The 15104-nt window shown below is 45.7% G+C and overlaps 1 protein-coding gene across 7 annotated transcripts in view; it reads right to left on the bottom strand.

Moving 5' to 3' along the window:
* MTMR3 (myotubularin related protein 3) overlaps positions 1 to 15104 on the bottom strand; it is a 76633-nt gene that overhangs the window by 45059 nt on the left and 16470 nt on the right. The window contains exon 1 of one of the 7 annotated variants that reach the window (XM_071445753.1): positions 7663 to 7754. The exons of the other annotated variants lie outside the window; for them this stretch is intronic. The gene's annotated coding sequence lies outside the window, so the exon portion shown is untranslated. Of the gene's footprint in view, positions 1 to 7662; positions 7755 to 15104 lie in introns of those variants that run through there. 7 annotated transcript variants of the gene reach the window in all.

Genomic DNA, 15104 nt, shown 5'->3' with positions numbered 1-15104 from the left:
GCTCTTAAAGCACCCAAGCAGCCAAATTGATGGGACACCACTGCCTTGTGCCCAAAGGTTTGCTCCTCACAGGAACTTGGATCTCTCCCAGTAGCATCTGGATATGCCTGGAAAGTCCAATTCTCCACCATATAATCCTGCTGCTGGAAACAGTTTCCCTGTACTTTGATGTGCCACAACTACTGATAATTTTCACATTCTGGTAAATGAAATAAAATACTTTTGTATTTTGTGTTCATTGTATTCTTTAGTTTATGGCTTATGACAAGGAAAAGGAGTAATACAGAGAAAAAGGAGATGTAATTTTAGGACTGACAGAGTAGAAAGGAAGATTTAAGAAGTTGTGCATCAAAAATGGTGCATTTCAAGGAGCTGTGCCCCAGGCCCAGCATCACCAGCTGGGTGAGGGAGGGGCCTGTCCAGCTCTGCTCTGGGGTGGCCTCTCCTCGAGTGTGGGGACAGTTCCACCTCGATGTCAGAAGGATCTAAAGCTGCTGGAGATGGACCAAAGGAGGGGCACAAGGATGGGGAAGGGTCTGGAGGGGCTGAGGGCACTGGGAATGTTCAGCTGGAGCAGAGGAGACTGAGGGGAGCTGCCAGGGATGGGCAGGGTGGGAGTGTTGGAGGGTCTGGGCAGGGACAGGGGCTGGATCAATGATCCCTGGGGGTCCCCTCCCATGCAGGTTTTGCATGATTCTAAGATTCTAATACAAATTGATATGCACCAGAAGGAACTGTACCCTCTCACATGATGGACACTGTAGGGAATCTCATGGAATCTCAGTATTTATACAAACAGGGAGCTGAGGATGTGCTCGAACAGAAAGCCCCTGTGTCAATGCCAGCTGTCCAAAACCTCAGCTAAACTTTGATTTACCATTTCATAAAACAGTTTCTAAAAGCAACATTTCATTACCTGCAGAGGTCAACTTTGTTTTTATTTTAAAAAAATCTCTCTCAGCCAACAAGTCAAACACCAATCCCAACAATTTTATGGGTTGATGATCAATCCCAGCACCCAGGTGGGAATGGGCACAGTTGGACCCTGAGGTACCAGCTTGAGCGTGCAACAAGTACAACTTCACAGCTGCCTGTTGATACAAAGTCACCTTTGAGAGGAATATGGAGCAAGTTCATTAAACACACAAAAAAAGCTCTGAAGGCAGACTATACAACTCTAGAATGACTCCTCAGAGACACTGTTCTGGCCACGTATTTGCTTTGCAAAAGGCAAGATACACATTTTGGGTGCAGGAGCTGGACTGATTTTGTGTGGTTTCAGTCCAAACGAGGAAAAAAAAAAAAAAAACCTTCACAAAACCTGCAACAAGCTTTTTATTGATTTTAATGAGGCTTGGAAGAAGCCACCAAATCTCAAGAGTTTTGTCAAGAAGTTTAAAAACAGGACAAAACCGTTCCAATATAAGCATTAACAATTCCGCTTTCTCGCTGCCAGAGCTGAGCGAACCCCCCTGACACGCTCATCAGCATTCCTGCTGCAAGGCTGCTGGGCTCTGATAAGAACCTCCACTGTTATCACTTCCTAAGTCAACAACTCCTGCCAAAATAAGGGCAAAAGCTGCCTGTAAGAAGAAACCTTGCTAGGAGTTCTGCTGGTCCAAAGCACCAAGTGCTGATGGGAGCAGTGCAAGGTGGGGAGCAGCTGTTTAATGAACATTTCCCAGCACAGCCCAGAGAGCTGCCCCTCAGGACAGGGATGCAGCCACCCCCTCCAGGGGCTCCCAGCACCTCCTCTGCAGCACCTCAGCTGTGGGAGCCTCAGAAGGGATCCAGCACCATCAGGAAAGACAAGGGGAGGAGATGGAAAAGGGACAGGATCCTTTCACTAAATATTGAGCCAAGTGTGTCATTTAAAAATGGGCTTTGCAGCACCTTTATTGGGCTGTCACACTCTCAGAGCTGGTTTGGTTTAGCAGAGAATGATTTGGGTGGCAAGGGACCCTAAAGCCCATCCAGTGCCACCCCTGCCATGGCAGGGTCACCTCCCACTGTCCCAGGCTGCTCCCAGCCCCAATGTCCAGCCTGGCCTTGGGCACTGCCAGGGATCCAGGGGCAGCCCCAGCTGCTCTGGGCACCTGTGCCAGGGCCTGCCCACCCTGCCAAGGAACAATTCCTCATTCCCAATATCCCATCCATCCCTGCCCTCTGGCAGTGGGAGCCATTCCCTGGGTCCTGTCCCTCCATCCCTTGTCCCCAGTCCCTCTCCAGCTCTCCTGGAGCCCCTTTAGGCCCTGGCAGGGGCTCTGAGGTGTCCCTGGAGCCTTCTCCTCTCCAGGTGAGCACCCCCAGCTCTCCCAGCCTGGCTCCAGCCCTTGGGGCATCTCTGGTGCCTCCTCTGGCCTGGCTCCAGCAGCTCCAGGTCCCTGCTGTGCTGGGCCCAGGGCTGGGGCAGCTCTGCAGGTGGGGTCTCACCTGGGCAGGGCACAGTCCCCTCCCCTGACTCCAGCACAGCTGCCCAAGGACACCTGGCCCTGCCCAATTCAAACATGTCACAAGTGACTCTGCTCCAGGATGAAGGGGATAGGAACAAGAACACCTCACTTTTCCTTCAAGTCATCCTCCAAGATCCTGCTCTGGTGCCTATTTTGGGAACTGGGTGAACATTCAGCACAAAGGTTTTGCCTCCAGTTTTTTTCTTGGAAGACATTATGGAGAAGTAGAGTATTTGCACTGTGTATCAATCACACAGTGAAACACAAGTAATAGCACAGCTGGAGGGGGAAATTCCAAATAATTGTTTCCAAACTGTAAAACTTTCATCCCTGGCCATACCCCAACCCTGGGATTCCAAGGGCTACCCAATCCAACATCAAAGCCAGCCCTACTCAGAGCAGTGATGGACTACAGGAACTCCAACATCTAAATTATTTGAGCCTGTGACTGTGTTTTTCTTGACATTTATTTTAATAAAACATTGGCAAATTGCTAGGAAAAGCACTCTGGAGAAGTTTCAATCAACATGTTTGTTTAATTAGGTGACTGGAAAGTTGTCTCTACAGTTTCTTTGCTGAAAGGTTTTATCAGCCAAAGCAGGAGAGCCATGATTTGATAAGCATGGAAATGGCACAAGGGAAAAATAACTGGGGAGAAAAACAAATCCAGATTTTCTCTAGCTGCCAGTTATCCTCATAAAGATGCAAACAAACACAACCAAATGCAGTTTTTTCCTACTAATTGACTGTTTTGAAGATGTATTTTCCCCTCCCTTTGCCAAAATATGGCATTTCCACACCAGTTGTGCCACACCATGTCCCAACCTAACATGATGCAAGTGTGGTTTTTGGTGAGAAGTTCTGCATTCCTGTTTACATTTTGAACTTCCCAAAATCGTTGTTCCCACTGACCCAGCTCTGCCATGAGGGGAACCTTCTCTTGCACAGCATTACCACACAGCCCCCATTTCTTTCATCACCTCTGGCTTTGGCTGCTCACTTTAGCTCACAGGTTGTTCTTCTCCTCCTCTCTCCTTTTTCTGTTCTTCCTGGTGGATTTGAGCTTGCTTTCCCTGCTATTTTTACACAAGTCTTAGCGTGCTCAGGAGCAGGAACACAGTGCTGCTATCACTGCCCACCAGCTGGGGGATGTGGTCAGCTGGTGGCTGAGCTGGAGCCACAGAGGGATGGATGGGAGCTCTGGGAGTGCAGCCACTCCCAGGCTGGATGGGGCAAGGCTGATCCTTAATAGAAAGTTTGAAACTGTGCACAAGGAGAAGAAGGAATGCTGATCCTCAGGGAGGCATTTCCTGGTTTTTAGTGCCACGTGTCACAGAACCTCTAAAGTTGAAAAAGACCTTTGAGGCCACTGATTTGGCACCACTGTGTTCACCAAGCTGCCCCATGTCCCCAAGAGCCACATTCACAGTGCTGTTAAATCTCTCCAGGGATAGGAACAGCAGCATTGGCCTGAGCAGCTGTGCCAGGGCTGGACAACCATTTCCATGAGGAAATATTCCCTAATATCCACCCTGCCCCTGCCCTGGCCCAGCCTGAGGCCGTTCCCTCTGCTCCTGTCCCTGTTCCCTGGAGCACAGCCCGACCCCCCCGGCTGTCCCCTCCTGGCAGGAGCTGTGCAGAGCCACAAGGGCCCCCCTGAGGCTCCTTTGCTCCAGGCTGAACAACCCCAGCTCTCTCCATCCTGTCCATCATCCACTCCCCTGAAGGAAATGACATCATTCCAGCTGGATATGAAGGATTGCACACAGCCACGCTCAAATACCTGACAGGGAGAGCAGAACAGCCCCAGGGAACATCCCCCGTTCCCACAGCACCTATGGAACTGTCCTGCATCAGAGCATTTTGAAAAGATCTCATTCCCCTTTCTGTTCTCTCTGCTTTTATGAGTGAAGAATAAAATTAATTAGAAGAGTCCAAAGCATCAAAAAAGTTTTGTCAACATCTGTCAGTGCACTGACTCATCCACTAATGGCAGGTCGGCATTTGGGCTCCCTTCATCTTCCCACTCGGAAGTGGCATTAATCTGCTTTGAAAGCAGTTTGATTAAGCTGATTATCTTTGCAGATTTGTTAAAGATCACTTCTTGCACTCTTCAGAAATTAAATGCAGAAGCAACAGTTCAAAGTTAAAGCAAAAAAAAAAAAACATCTTGAAAGGAAAGCAGAACTTGGAATGGCAGAGGAAGGAAAGAGAAGCACTTCTGGGGGTCTGATAGCAACAGATAGCACAGAAAAATTTGATTTTGCATTAGGAAAGATCCATTTTTTCCATAATTGATGTCTAGAATAAAAATCAATACTTAGCTGGGATAACAGCATTAATTATTCCCAAAAAAGAGGCTTTTTAGGAAAGTGCTCACAAATAAAAGACTCTACATCAGTATTTTCCTTCACTGATCTCAAAACAACCCAGGTCAAAACACCACAGCAGCCTGAAACCAAAATCCACAACAAAATGTCACTTTTTCTTACAAAATTTCAGGTTCTCTTTTCTTTTAATTCTTTTTTCATTTGGATAAAACCCTGGGATCCAGAAGCTGCAATTATTTCCACATAAGCCAGGACACAATTTACCCATCAGAGATCTTCTGTACCATGTCTATAATTTTCCTTTTATTTCAATTTCTCCATATTGCTCCATTTTATGGGCACGACAGAGGAGGAACAGCTACCAAGGACCAACAGCTACACAGATCAGTCTGAACTGTGGAGAAACCTGGAAGGAAGGGAACTGAATCTGGATTTCTGGAAGCTGACAGGACACGGACACAGTGGATTTGTGGAGGTTCTAGACTGGAAAGGTGACCAGGTGTGCTGGGAAGGGGATTTATGTCAACAGGTAACCAAAGAGCCATGAAATGCAGGGAAATATCAGACTGGAGTTATGAAACAAACAGCAAGGTTAGAGCAGGCAGCAGAAGTTTCCATTTGAAAAGGCATAATGGAGAAAGAAGGGAATCATTTGCTGCTCACAGTTCCCATTTTTCCATTAAGGTCCTCACAGCCCATTTGCCATGAGTCACACTCCCTCCCATCTTTCTGCCTTTCTAGAAGGAAGGCAGCAAACAAGGAGAAGTGGCTGTTAATCAAAGTCTCCAAGGCTTTACTCATCCTCCCAAAACACTTCTTCATCCCCTTCCCTCCTCCAGGCACATCTTGCTGCAGCTCAGGCCCTCCTGTCAAGGGAAGGGGCAGCAGCCCACACTGCCCAGGACAGCTCCTCACCTGCTGGCATTTCCCAACAGCAGCACCACAGACCCCAACAAGGAATAAAGAACAGAAAGAAGGGTTTGAAAATAGGAAGAACTTGTGATTTGAAAGCTCCTCTGGAGTTTCAAGATAAGTCCCATGGGAGTGTTTCTCCCAACCTGAAGTTCCTCAGGACAACTCACACAGTCACAGCTCTCAGCTCCTCAGCTGACCTCATTTTCACCACACTTTTTCTGGCATAAAACTTTGAAAATCAGTTTAACAAAACACCACTGGATGCTTTTGCTGTAAGACAATTCTCTGAAACAGCAAATACCTGTTATTAACAATCCATTCATGCTCTGAGAAATAAACGCCTAAGTTATTACAAGGTGTTCCTAATGGGGACCTTGGTCCCCACAAAGGCCCAGCAATCATGGAATGGTTTGGGTTGGAAGGGACCTTAGAGCCCACCCAGTGCCACCCCTGCCATGGCAGGGACACCTCCCACTGTCCCAGTGTCCAGCCTGGCCTTGGGCACTGCCAGGGATCCAGGGTGGGCACCCTGTGGCAGGGCCTGCCCACCCTGCCAGGGAACAATTCCTGATTCCCAATATCCCATCCAGCCCTGCCCTCTGGCAGTGGGAGCCATTCCCTGTGTCTGTCCCTGCACACTCTGCCAAACCCCCTCTCCAGCACTGCTGTGCTGCACAGCCTGGGACAGGCAGGACACAAAAATCTGTTTGCTGTTAGCAAGACCTAGAATGAGACATCCCTTCTCCTGCTTGCACACCTTGCACAATGTAATGATGGGTAAAGCTTTAATCCATTCATTCTTCAGTGGCATTGAAAAGACCTGTCCTGTCAAGGAGGCCACAGGAGACGCTCACATCCACCCTCAGTGCCTCCATCGAGGAACAGCAGCCATCGGGAGGCTCCGTGTTCCAGGACTCGCACTGGATCACCTTACACCACTGCAAAGTTAATATTTCAAACTAACCCAGCACTTGGTAACGTTGTGGCACACTCCAAAAATGCCTTTTTTGATGTGGTATTGAGGTGGTTTTGCTTTAAAACAGACTAAGCTGCTATCCCCTGAGCATGGTGCACCAGCAGAAAGGGTACTGCTCCCCTGCTCCTCCCAAACTAAACACCCCCCTTCCTTATTTCCCACACCTCTGGCATTTCAGAGCCATCATGGCATATTCCAACTCCTCAACACAACACACAACTAACCCAGAGAGCAGATCTTGGAACCACCACGCTGCAGTGCTGGAGATGTTGTTTGCTTCCAGAGCAGCACAGCCTGAAAAACTGCAAGACATTTCCGATTTCTAGAATTGGAGGCAGCTTAAGAATCACTTCAGCTGCTGCAGAAATGACAGTTCTTTACAGAACTAATCAATTAGCTCGTTCACCTCTCAGCCTGCTCACTCCTTTGTGAAATGTTCAAGTAGTTTCAGTTTGAATGGCAGAGTTTACAGTTCAGACACCAAGCACCCTCCCAAAGCCCTGATCCACTTCAGAGCTGTCAAGCACACGACTGCATTCCGTGCTGAAGGGAATTGAAGGGGCTTTTAGGAGTAATTTATGTATTTCTGCCAGAATCTGGGAACCTGAGGATGAAGAGCCCTTCCCTTCAATCACCATGGCAGGGGACAAGTATGTTTGATCACTGCATTATTTATAGTATAAAATAGTAATTAACTCAAACCAAGAAAAGCCTTGAGTTCAGGTATTCCCTTATTAGTCCATGCAAAGCAATCCTGAACAGAATAAAATAACCATATTGAAAGAGCTGACCCAAGTTGAGAGACAGCTTTATTTAGCTACAAGCAACCCCTTTTTTGATGAAGTGACCCCCTAAATTGCACATTTCAGGAACTAATCAAGGATCAGAGTAGCTTTTCTAGGCTCACAAAAAGCTGTTTCCTAGAGAGCTTTCCACACACTTGTTTGGCCATCACCCACGAGGCTGCCAAGCCACCAAGGGCACTCACCATTCACCAGAAGCTCCGTGTGTGCAAATACTGCAGAAGTCAAATTTGGAGGAGATAAAGCCAAGTGTGCTTGTCCATGATAAGGGGACAGCAGGAGCTGTGTCAGGAGAGCCCAGCAGCTCAAGGGACTGCACAGAGCTTTCTGCTGGGTCCTGTTTACCCAGCAAGTTCCAGGCACACCCAGGATTTACCAGAACAGGGTCCTGCCCTCCCTGCCCTTGAGCAGCAACTCCTTCCAGGGAGAACCACCAGGCATTTCCATCAGCCCACTGCAGGTTCCAGCTGCTCCAAACTTTCAGCAGTTCCCAGTGAAGTTACAGAGGGAGAAGATTCCCAGTGGCCTTGCCCTCAGCCAGGCACAGCAGGGAAGAGCTCTGGCTCCCTGTACAGGAATTAAGACACACTCAGCACTGGGACATCTTTGGATAATGTAGAGCACCCTGCCTCCAGCAAACCTGCTGCTTCCTGGCCTTTCCCTGCTCAGCTGGTCCACAGAACCATGGAATGGTTTGGGTTGGAAGGGCCCTTAAAGCTCATCCAGTTCCACCCCCTGCCATGGGCAGGGACACCTTCCACTGTCCCAGGGTGCTCCAAACCCCAATGTCCAACCTGGCCTTAGAACTCATCAGTTCACTAAAGCAAAAAGAAAAAGGAGGAAAAGCAGATACTTTCCCTCCTGTAGTTAAATGGCCTCAGTATCTTCCAAGAATTAAGACAGTTGTTTATTCCTATCTTTTTCCACTTGTGGAAAGTCACAGTTAATTTCAGAAGCAGGAAATGTAACAGCAAAATACTACTTTCCATTCACAAGCTGCACTTAAATAAGAGCTGGAGACAGACCTCAACTCAAACAAACAGCAGGCAAAGAAAAAGAATCTCCAAAAGGTCCTGTCCATGAAGGCAGATGGGAAAGGGACACGGAGCTGTCTGAGGATCCAGTGAAACTGCACCTCCCCAAGAGCCTCAGCAGAGCAGCCAGCAGGGACTGAGGCAGCACAGCCCTTTGATGTGGGAGGCAGGAGCCCATGGAGGAGTCTTGCAGCTCTTGTGATCGCCTGGAGAAATGTTTTAATGGGCTTCAATTCCCGTGGCTGGTTTGGAAGATCAATTACACACATTAGCAGGATCTGGTGTGAAGTACTGAGGTCTTTAATAGAGCAGTTAATTTTGTCACACTGCACTATGCATTCCTCCAGAGACACAACGCTGCTGCTTCAGAACCAGTTGACTCTAACACATATTTTTGTACTTTTATGGATCTTTAAGCCCAATAGTCCTCCATCAACTAAATCAAGTTAGATGCTCTGCAATGTTCAAATCTTGAATGTGTCAAAGGCAAGAATGATCACAATTTCTAAAGTTATGTCTCCAGGCTGCCCAGGGAGGCTGAGTTCAGGACAAGACCCCAAAATACTCTCTCCACAACAACTTCCATAGGATTGAAACTACACAGGCTTGTTCCCTTACACTGAAGTTGCACAGCCCTTCAGTGCCAGAAAGGAATTTACTTGGATTAACAGAATATGCTTATTCTAAAAACTAAACAGCACAAAGTCAAAGTTAAATATATTTAGGCATTTCAGAGACACCAAAGAAGGGTTTGTGGTTGCTTGAGGCACGGATGTGTATCAAAACACAGAGTTTCAGCTGGAGTTGAAATTGAGTTCTGCAACAGACTGCAGCTCTGCCAGTGAAACAAGGCTTGACAGAGCTCCTGTTAACAGCCACAATCTCACTCTTCTCTCATTTAAAGTTAAAACCCATTGAAGTCCAACCTTCTGTAGAAGGGTACCAGGAAACGTGGAAAAGGGAATTAACTCTATAGGGTACCTGAATCTCCTTTGGCCAATCCTGCCATCCACACAATGATTCCAACAGGAATGAGTTTCTCTGGGGAACAGGAAGATTTCCCTTCCTACCTGGCCATTGAATCAGACCACACCAAGTTCTCTGTAGCAGATCAGTTTTTATCTAAAAGAGATATTCCTCCAGCATCCTATTTTATACTAAAAGACCTTTTCAAAAGCACAACAAATTAGTATATACAGACACTTATTTAAAACCTCTCTCATTATTTTCCCTACAGAAACTCATTCCTTTTGGTAGATACAACCAACCCTGAGAAGGAAGAATAATAGTACAAAGAATGTAAGTAGTCATTTAGATGTTTTATCCTTTAGAGAACATTCACTCCTTCCCTGTGTGACTCAAAACAAACCTAATTTACTACGAAAGACTTGGTTGCAATTAAGAGATAAATTATCATTTTAAAGAAACAAAGGTTTGGGCTCTTCCTCACATTACCCAAACACAACACATCCACATCTCTCCCACAGGCATTGCAGAAGTCAGAGCAGTTCACAGCTCACTCTGTTATTGATGCATCAGGGAAGGTAATTTTCATTTTATTCCAGATTCTAAAAAATATGTATGCCATATATGCAAGACTGCAGCTATCCATTTCAATTTTTGCATTTAAATCATTATCAGCCACCAGGATTTAACCTTTCTTTAAAAATATAAAGATTTATAACCATCCTTACAGTAAGTTTACCATGTCCCCTTTAAATTGCACGTTAGAAAAACATACAAGAGCACGTGTGCACTAATGTGTGCATTTAAAACATACAAGAGCATGTGTGCATTAATATGTGCATTAGAAACATACAAGAGCACGTGTGCACTAATGTGTGCAGTTAAAACATACAAGAGCATGTGTGCATTAATATGTGCATTAGAAACATACAAAAGCATGTGTGCACTAATGTGTGCATTAAAACATACAAGAGCACGTGTGCACTAATGTGTGCATTAGAAACATACAAGAGCATGTGTGCACTAATGTGTGCATTAAACATACAAGAGCATGTGTGCATTAATGTGTGCATTAAAAACATACAAGAGCATGTGTGCACTAATGTGTGCATTAAAACATACAAGAGCACGTGTGCATTAATGTGTGCATTAAAAACATACAAGAGCACGTGTGCATTAAAAACATACAAGAGCATGTGTGCATTAATGTGTGCATTAAAAACATACAAGAGCACGTGTGCATTAATGTGTGCATTAAACATACAAGAGCATGTGTGCACTAATGTGTGCATTAAAAACATACAAGAGCATGTGTGCACTAATGTGTGCATTAAAAACATACAAGAGCATGTGTGCATTAATGTGTGCATTAAAAACACAAGAGCATGTGTGCATTAATGTATGTATTAAAACACACAAGAGCATGTGTGCATTAATGTGTGCAATAAAAACCACAAGAGCATGTGTGCACTAATGTGTGCAATAAAAACACACAAGAGCATGTGTGCACTAATGTGTGCATTAAAACATACAAGAGCATGTGTGCACTAATGTGTGCATTAAAAACATACAAGAGCACGTGTGCATTAAAAACATACGAGAGCATGTGTGCATCAATGTGTGCATTAAAAACATACGAGAGCATGTGTGCATTAATGTGTGCATTAATGTGTGCATTAAAAACATACAAGAGCATGTGTGCATTAATGTGTGCATTAGAAACATACAAAAGCATGTGTGCACTAACATGTGCATTAAAACATACAAGAGCATGTGTGCATTAATGTGTGCATTAAAACATACAAGAGCATGTGTGCATTAACCCACAAGCTTTCCCAAAGAAGTGAAAATAGCACAAGTCACATTTGTAGCACTGCAGTTCTTACCTGTGACTTGCAGATCTCAAGTTTCAATTAAATCCACAGAAGTGGCACTCCACAGTAAAATTAAGATCAACTAAATCAATCTATTTTTGGTCTCTATCATTCCATTTGAAGCACCCTCTGATAACCACCTGAGTATCAAAACCAAGTCTGTACTTACTAAACATGAACTCTGAGAAATCTGCATTAAACCCATGAGAATAAAATATTCAAGGTGCATTTGCTTGGAGTGAAAAAGTAAATCTGGTAAATTTTGGTTTAAAAAAGTAGTTACAATATAAATAAGGAGCAACAAACGTTGGGGTTTGGGTCCTGCCTCATTGCCTTTCCTCTGATGAAATCAAAAGCAAAAGCCCCTGACCTCAGCTGACACCCTGGGTCATGCTGCACGCACAGGATGGAGCTGCTGGAAATGAACAAACACAATTCTGAGCCTCCGTTTGCTCAGGTACTCAAGGAGCTCCTTAAACCTCTGATGAGGTGCAATCTCTGGTGAAAATCCAGACCAAGAGAGGGCAGGAATTCCTCCCCTTCCCATACCTCTCCAGGCTGCCTGCAGGAACACTTGCCACCAGATCCAGGGGGATGAACTTCCCAGAAAGCTTTCCTTCAGAGACACCAACTCCCCACCAGATTCATGTCACACAAACAAGGCTGAATACCCAACTACAAAACAACAGAAGTTACTTCTGCCCCTTTGTACATTCCCATTTGCACTCAAAGAACCAAGATCAATATGCAAAAAAACCCAAAAAATCCAGAACAATTGGAATGAGTGGAGAGCAGCACATCAGGGAGTGCAAGCCCCCACTGGCACAGTCCCACTACATCCAGGTGTTCCTTGGATTCATCCAGCTGAGGTTTGAGGATCACCAGGAATATCCTTTCCTGACAATCAATTCCAGTATTAAAGCTGGAATCTGAGCCCAACTTCAGAGAAATACTCAAAGGCAAAGGAAAACTTAATGCTTAGAGCAAAAACAACAAGGGTAAGAACAATGCTCAGAATACTTAAGTGTGCCTTGCTTTTACTGTAAGCCTTTATTTCAGAAGGTTATGCAGCTGATGGAACACAAATCTACATGTGAAGACAAATCTAGAAGCAAATGCTCAGAGCTGAGATGAAAAAGCATCTGTAATTTAGATAAATAACAGCTCACTGCAGGAACAACCTCAGCATTCAGGTCTTGTATTTCAGAGCCTGCACAATTTTGCTCATTTAGATTCAAATGCCAAAAAATAGCCCAACTCCCTCTCCTGGATGGAAGATTACATCTTTCTGCAGAAAAGCTTAGCTGGAAGCTCAGATGAGTCTGTCAAGGAAGAACAAGGATCCATGGTCTGTATGTTTATTAAAGTACCACTTGTGTGTCATTAGCTTAGAGATGTGAACCCTCTGCATCAGCTCCAGGTCCAGCTGCCAGAACTGTTCCACAGGAATTCCCTGATGGGAGAGGCCTCCAAAATAAAAATGCCACCATGAACCAGCACCTAAACTTCCATGTTCAGCCTGAACAACTTGAGGCTTGAACTAAAGATTTCTCTTCTCCAGTTGCTACTGAGTTGGGTGCTGAAAAACAGATCCTGCAAGAACAGCTAGGACAGAGTGGCCTGTTCTGGTATTTTACTATTTCACACACTTCAGAAGTCAGAGCACTGGTGTGGAAGTGCTGCTGTAAGGGAAGGGACCCTTGACAGGCTGACAGGCTCAGTGCTGGATTTTTGGCCTAAGCTGTTACATGGAATTGCACAGTGAGTAAACAAGGAAGGCAAAGCTGACAGCCCAAGCCCTGCATTAATGACCCAGCAGGTATTTTCACTGCTCATACACAACATGGAAATAAGCTTGCAATTGCAGCCTAAAGCAACCCTACACAAAAACCATGGAGTGAAGGGTTACACATTAGGAAATGCAAGCACTGTGATCACCTGTGAAGCATCTGCTCAGCCTCCCTTGGAATATGTATGATCCTTAATTCCCTTCTCCATCCTCTTCTTCCCATAAACCCTCACCCAGTGATCTGGAGGGGACAAAACTCCCTGAACCCAGAACTTTTCACACAGTTCTTTTCTTTAAACCCTGCAGTCAGTGTGGAGCCCTGGAGCAGGTGAGTCCTTCTTGCACTGCTCCTTTCATGGCCCCTCTTCTGCTAAGGATGCACAGCACCCACCAGAGCTCCCACACTGCTCTGTATGTTAATGGACTTTTAAAAGGCTGGAAAACTAAAGAGTTCAAGCCACCAGAAGGATCTTCTGTGCCCAGAACAGATGTCCAGAGTTCAGTTTTTTGAATACTCCCAATTTTTATGGTATTCCTGCTCCATGGTTGGGAAATACAACTCCATTACCAGGGGTCTGAGCAGCAGAGTTGAGCACTCAGGCCTGAAGTCGTGTACTCAGCACCCAAACCATAACTCTGCACCCACCTGGAAAGGTTCCCAGCAACTTCCTAGCCAGGACCACAGCCCACAGGCAGGCAGGGACACACCTGCCTCCCCAGGATGGCACCAGCCTGACTCACCAGACCATCACCTACAACTTCTTCCCAGATAAAGCCACCTCACCCAGTGCTTCTACAAATACCAGGTAATTTAAAATCTTATTGGGCCACCTGGAAATTCTGGATTTTTTCAGGTGTCCCATCCTACTGCAGCCTCTGTTTAGAATTACCTCAGTTATTACTTGTGGGGATGAACTACTGATGTCAGCACACTCACAGCAATACTCAGAAGATCAGACAGATTGTGAGACACCTGAATATCCAATCATCATTCCTCCCACAAACAGCCTAATCTTTATTTATATTAGTTTATTGGCTCAATTGCACAGCCCAGACAAACCCCTGGCAAGCCTTCAGAACAGACCAGCACTCCCAGCTGGCATGGGAGCTTCAGCAGCAGCCACGGCCATTGGCAGCAGGAAGCCCAGCTCTGGGCACCATTTACTGCTGCAGCAACTTTAGAGCAGGCTGTTTTCTTGAAACCATTGACAAAAAAAGCCACTAAATTAGCTCACAAGTCAGTTTGTGTAACACAGCACAGGCCACCTGCCTCAGTGAGGCCCCAGTGCCACGCTTTGTCTGCCACAGCTTTAACTCTTACTTAACTTATCAAAAGGATGTCAGAAGTCTTATGCAAGTTCACCTCTAACGTACTCCTTATCCTCTTAGGAGCCACTGAATGAAATGTGAGTTAATGAATAACACAGTAGGAATTATTTCATTATCCCCATGGTGAGAGAGAGCCATCTAATTCTTGGATGTGATGTCAGACTTGAGAAACAGCCAGTGGTACTTACTCAGGCTTCCAGTGCTCACTCAACTGCTACAGCAGTGCTGCTCCCAGAGCTGCAAAGCTGCTCCAGGAGAGATCAGGATTCCAGCAGCAGCAGTGAGGAACTGAGTCTCTCACTCTGCTCCCACAGAAGGGAGAGGTTCCAGCAGCCCACATTTAATGTACAGGCCATGCACAGGTATGGGAATCAGGGCACTAAGAGCATGTCAGCTCTTCACATTTCCTCTTTACAGTGTCAACCCCACTGCAAGTCACCATCATTTGTCTCTGCTACTAAGTCAACCTGTCTATTAAACTCCATCAGAACCCCAGGACCCACTGAAAGGGAAGTCTGAAGCAAGGTATAGATCCTTCATCAGTCATTGGCAATCCCATCTTTTGGCATTCCAGGCTGCCTCCCTCCCACTTTTAGTTCAACTAACACTTTTCACTATAGAACTTGATGCATTGT

This window comes from Agelaius tricolor, unplaced genomic scaffold, assembly GCF_023055355.1.
Source record: "Agelaius tricolor isolate 1412-34295 unplaced genomic scaffold, bAgeTri1.0.p SCAF_20, whole genome shotgun sequence".
NCBI lineage: Eukaryota > Metazoa > Chordata > Aves > Passeriformes > Icteridae > Agelaius > Agelaius tricolor.
This window is presented reverse-complemented; position numbering and strand designations above follow the sequence as displayed.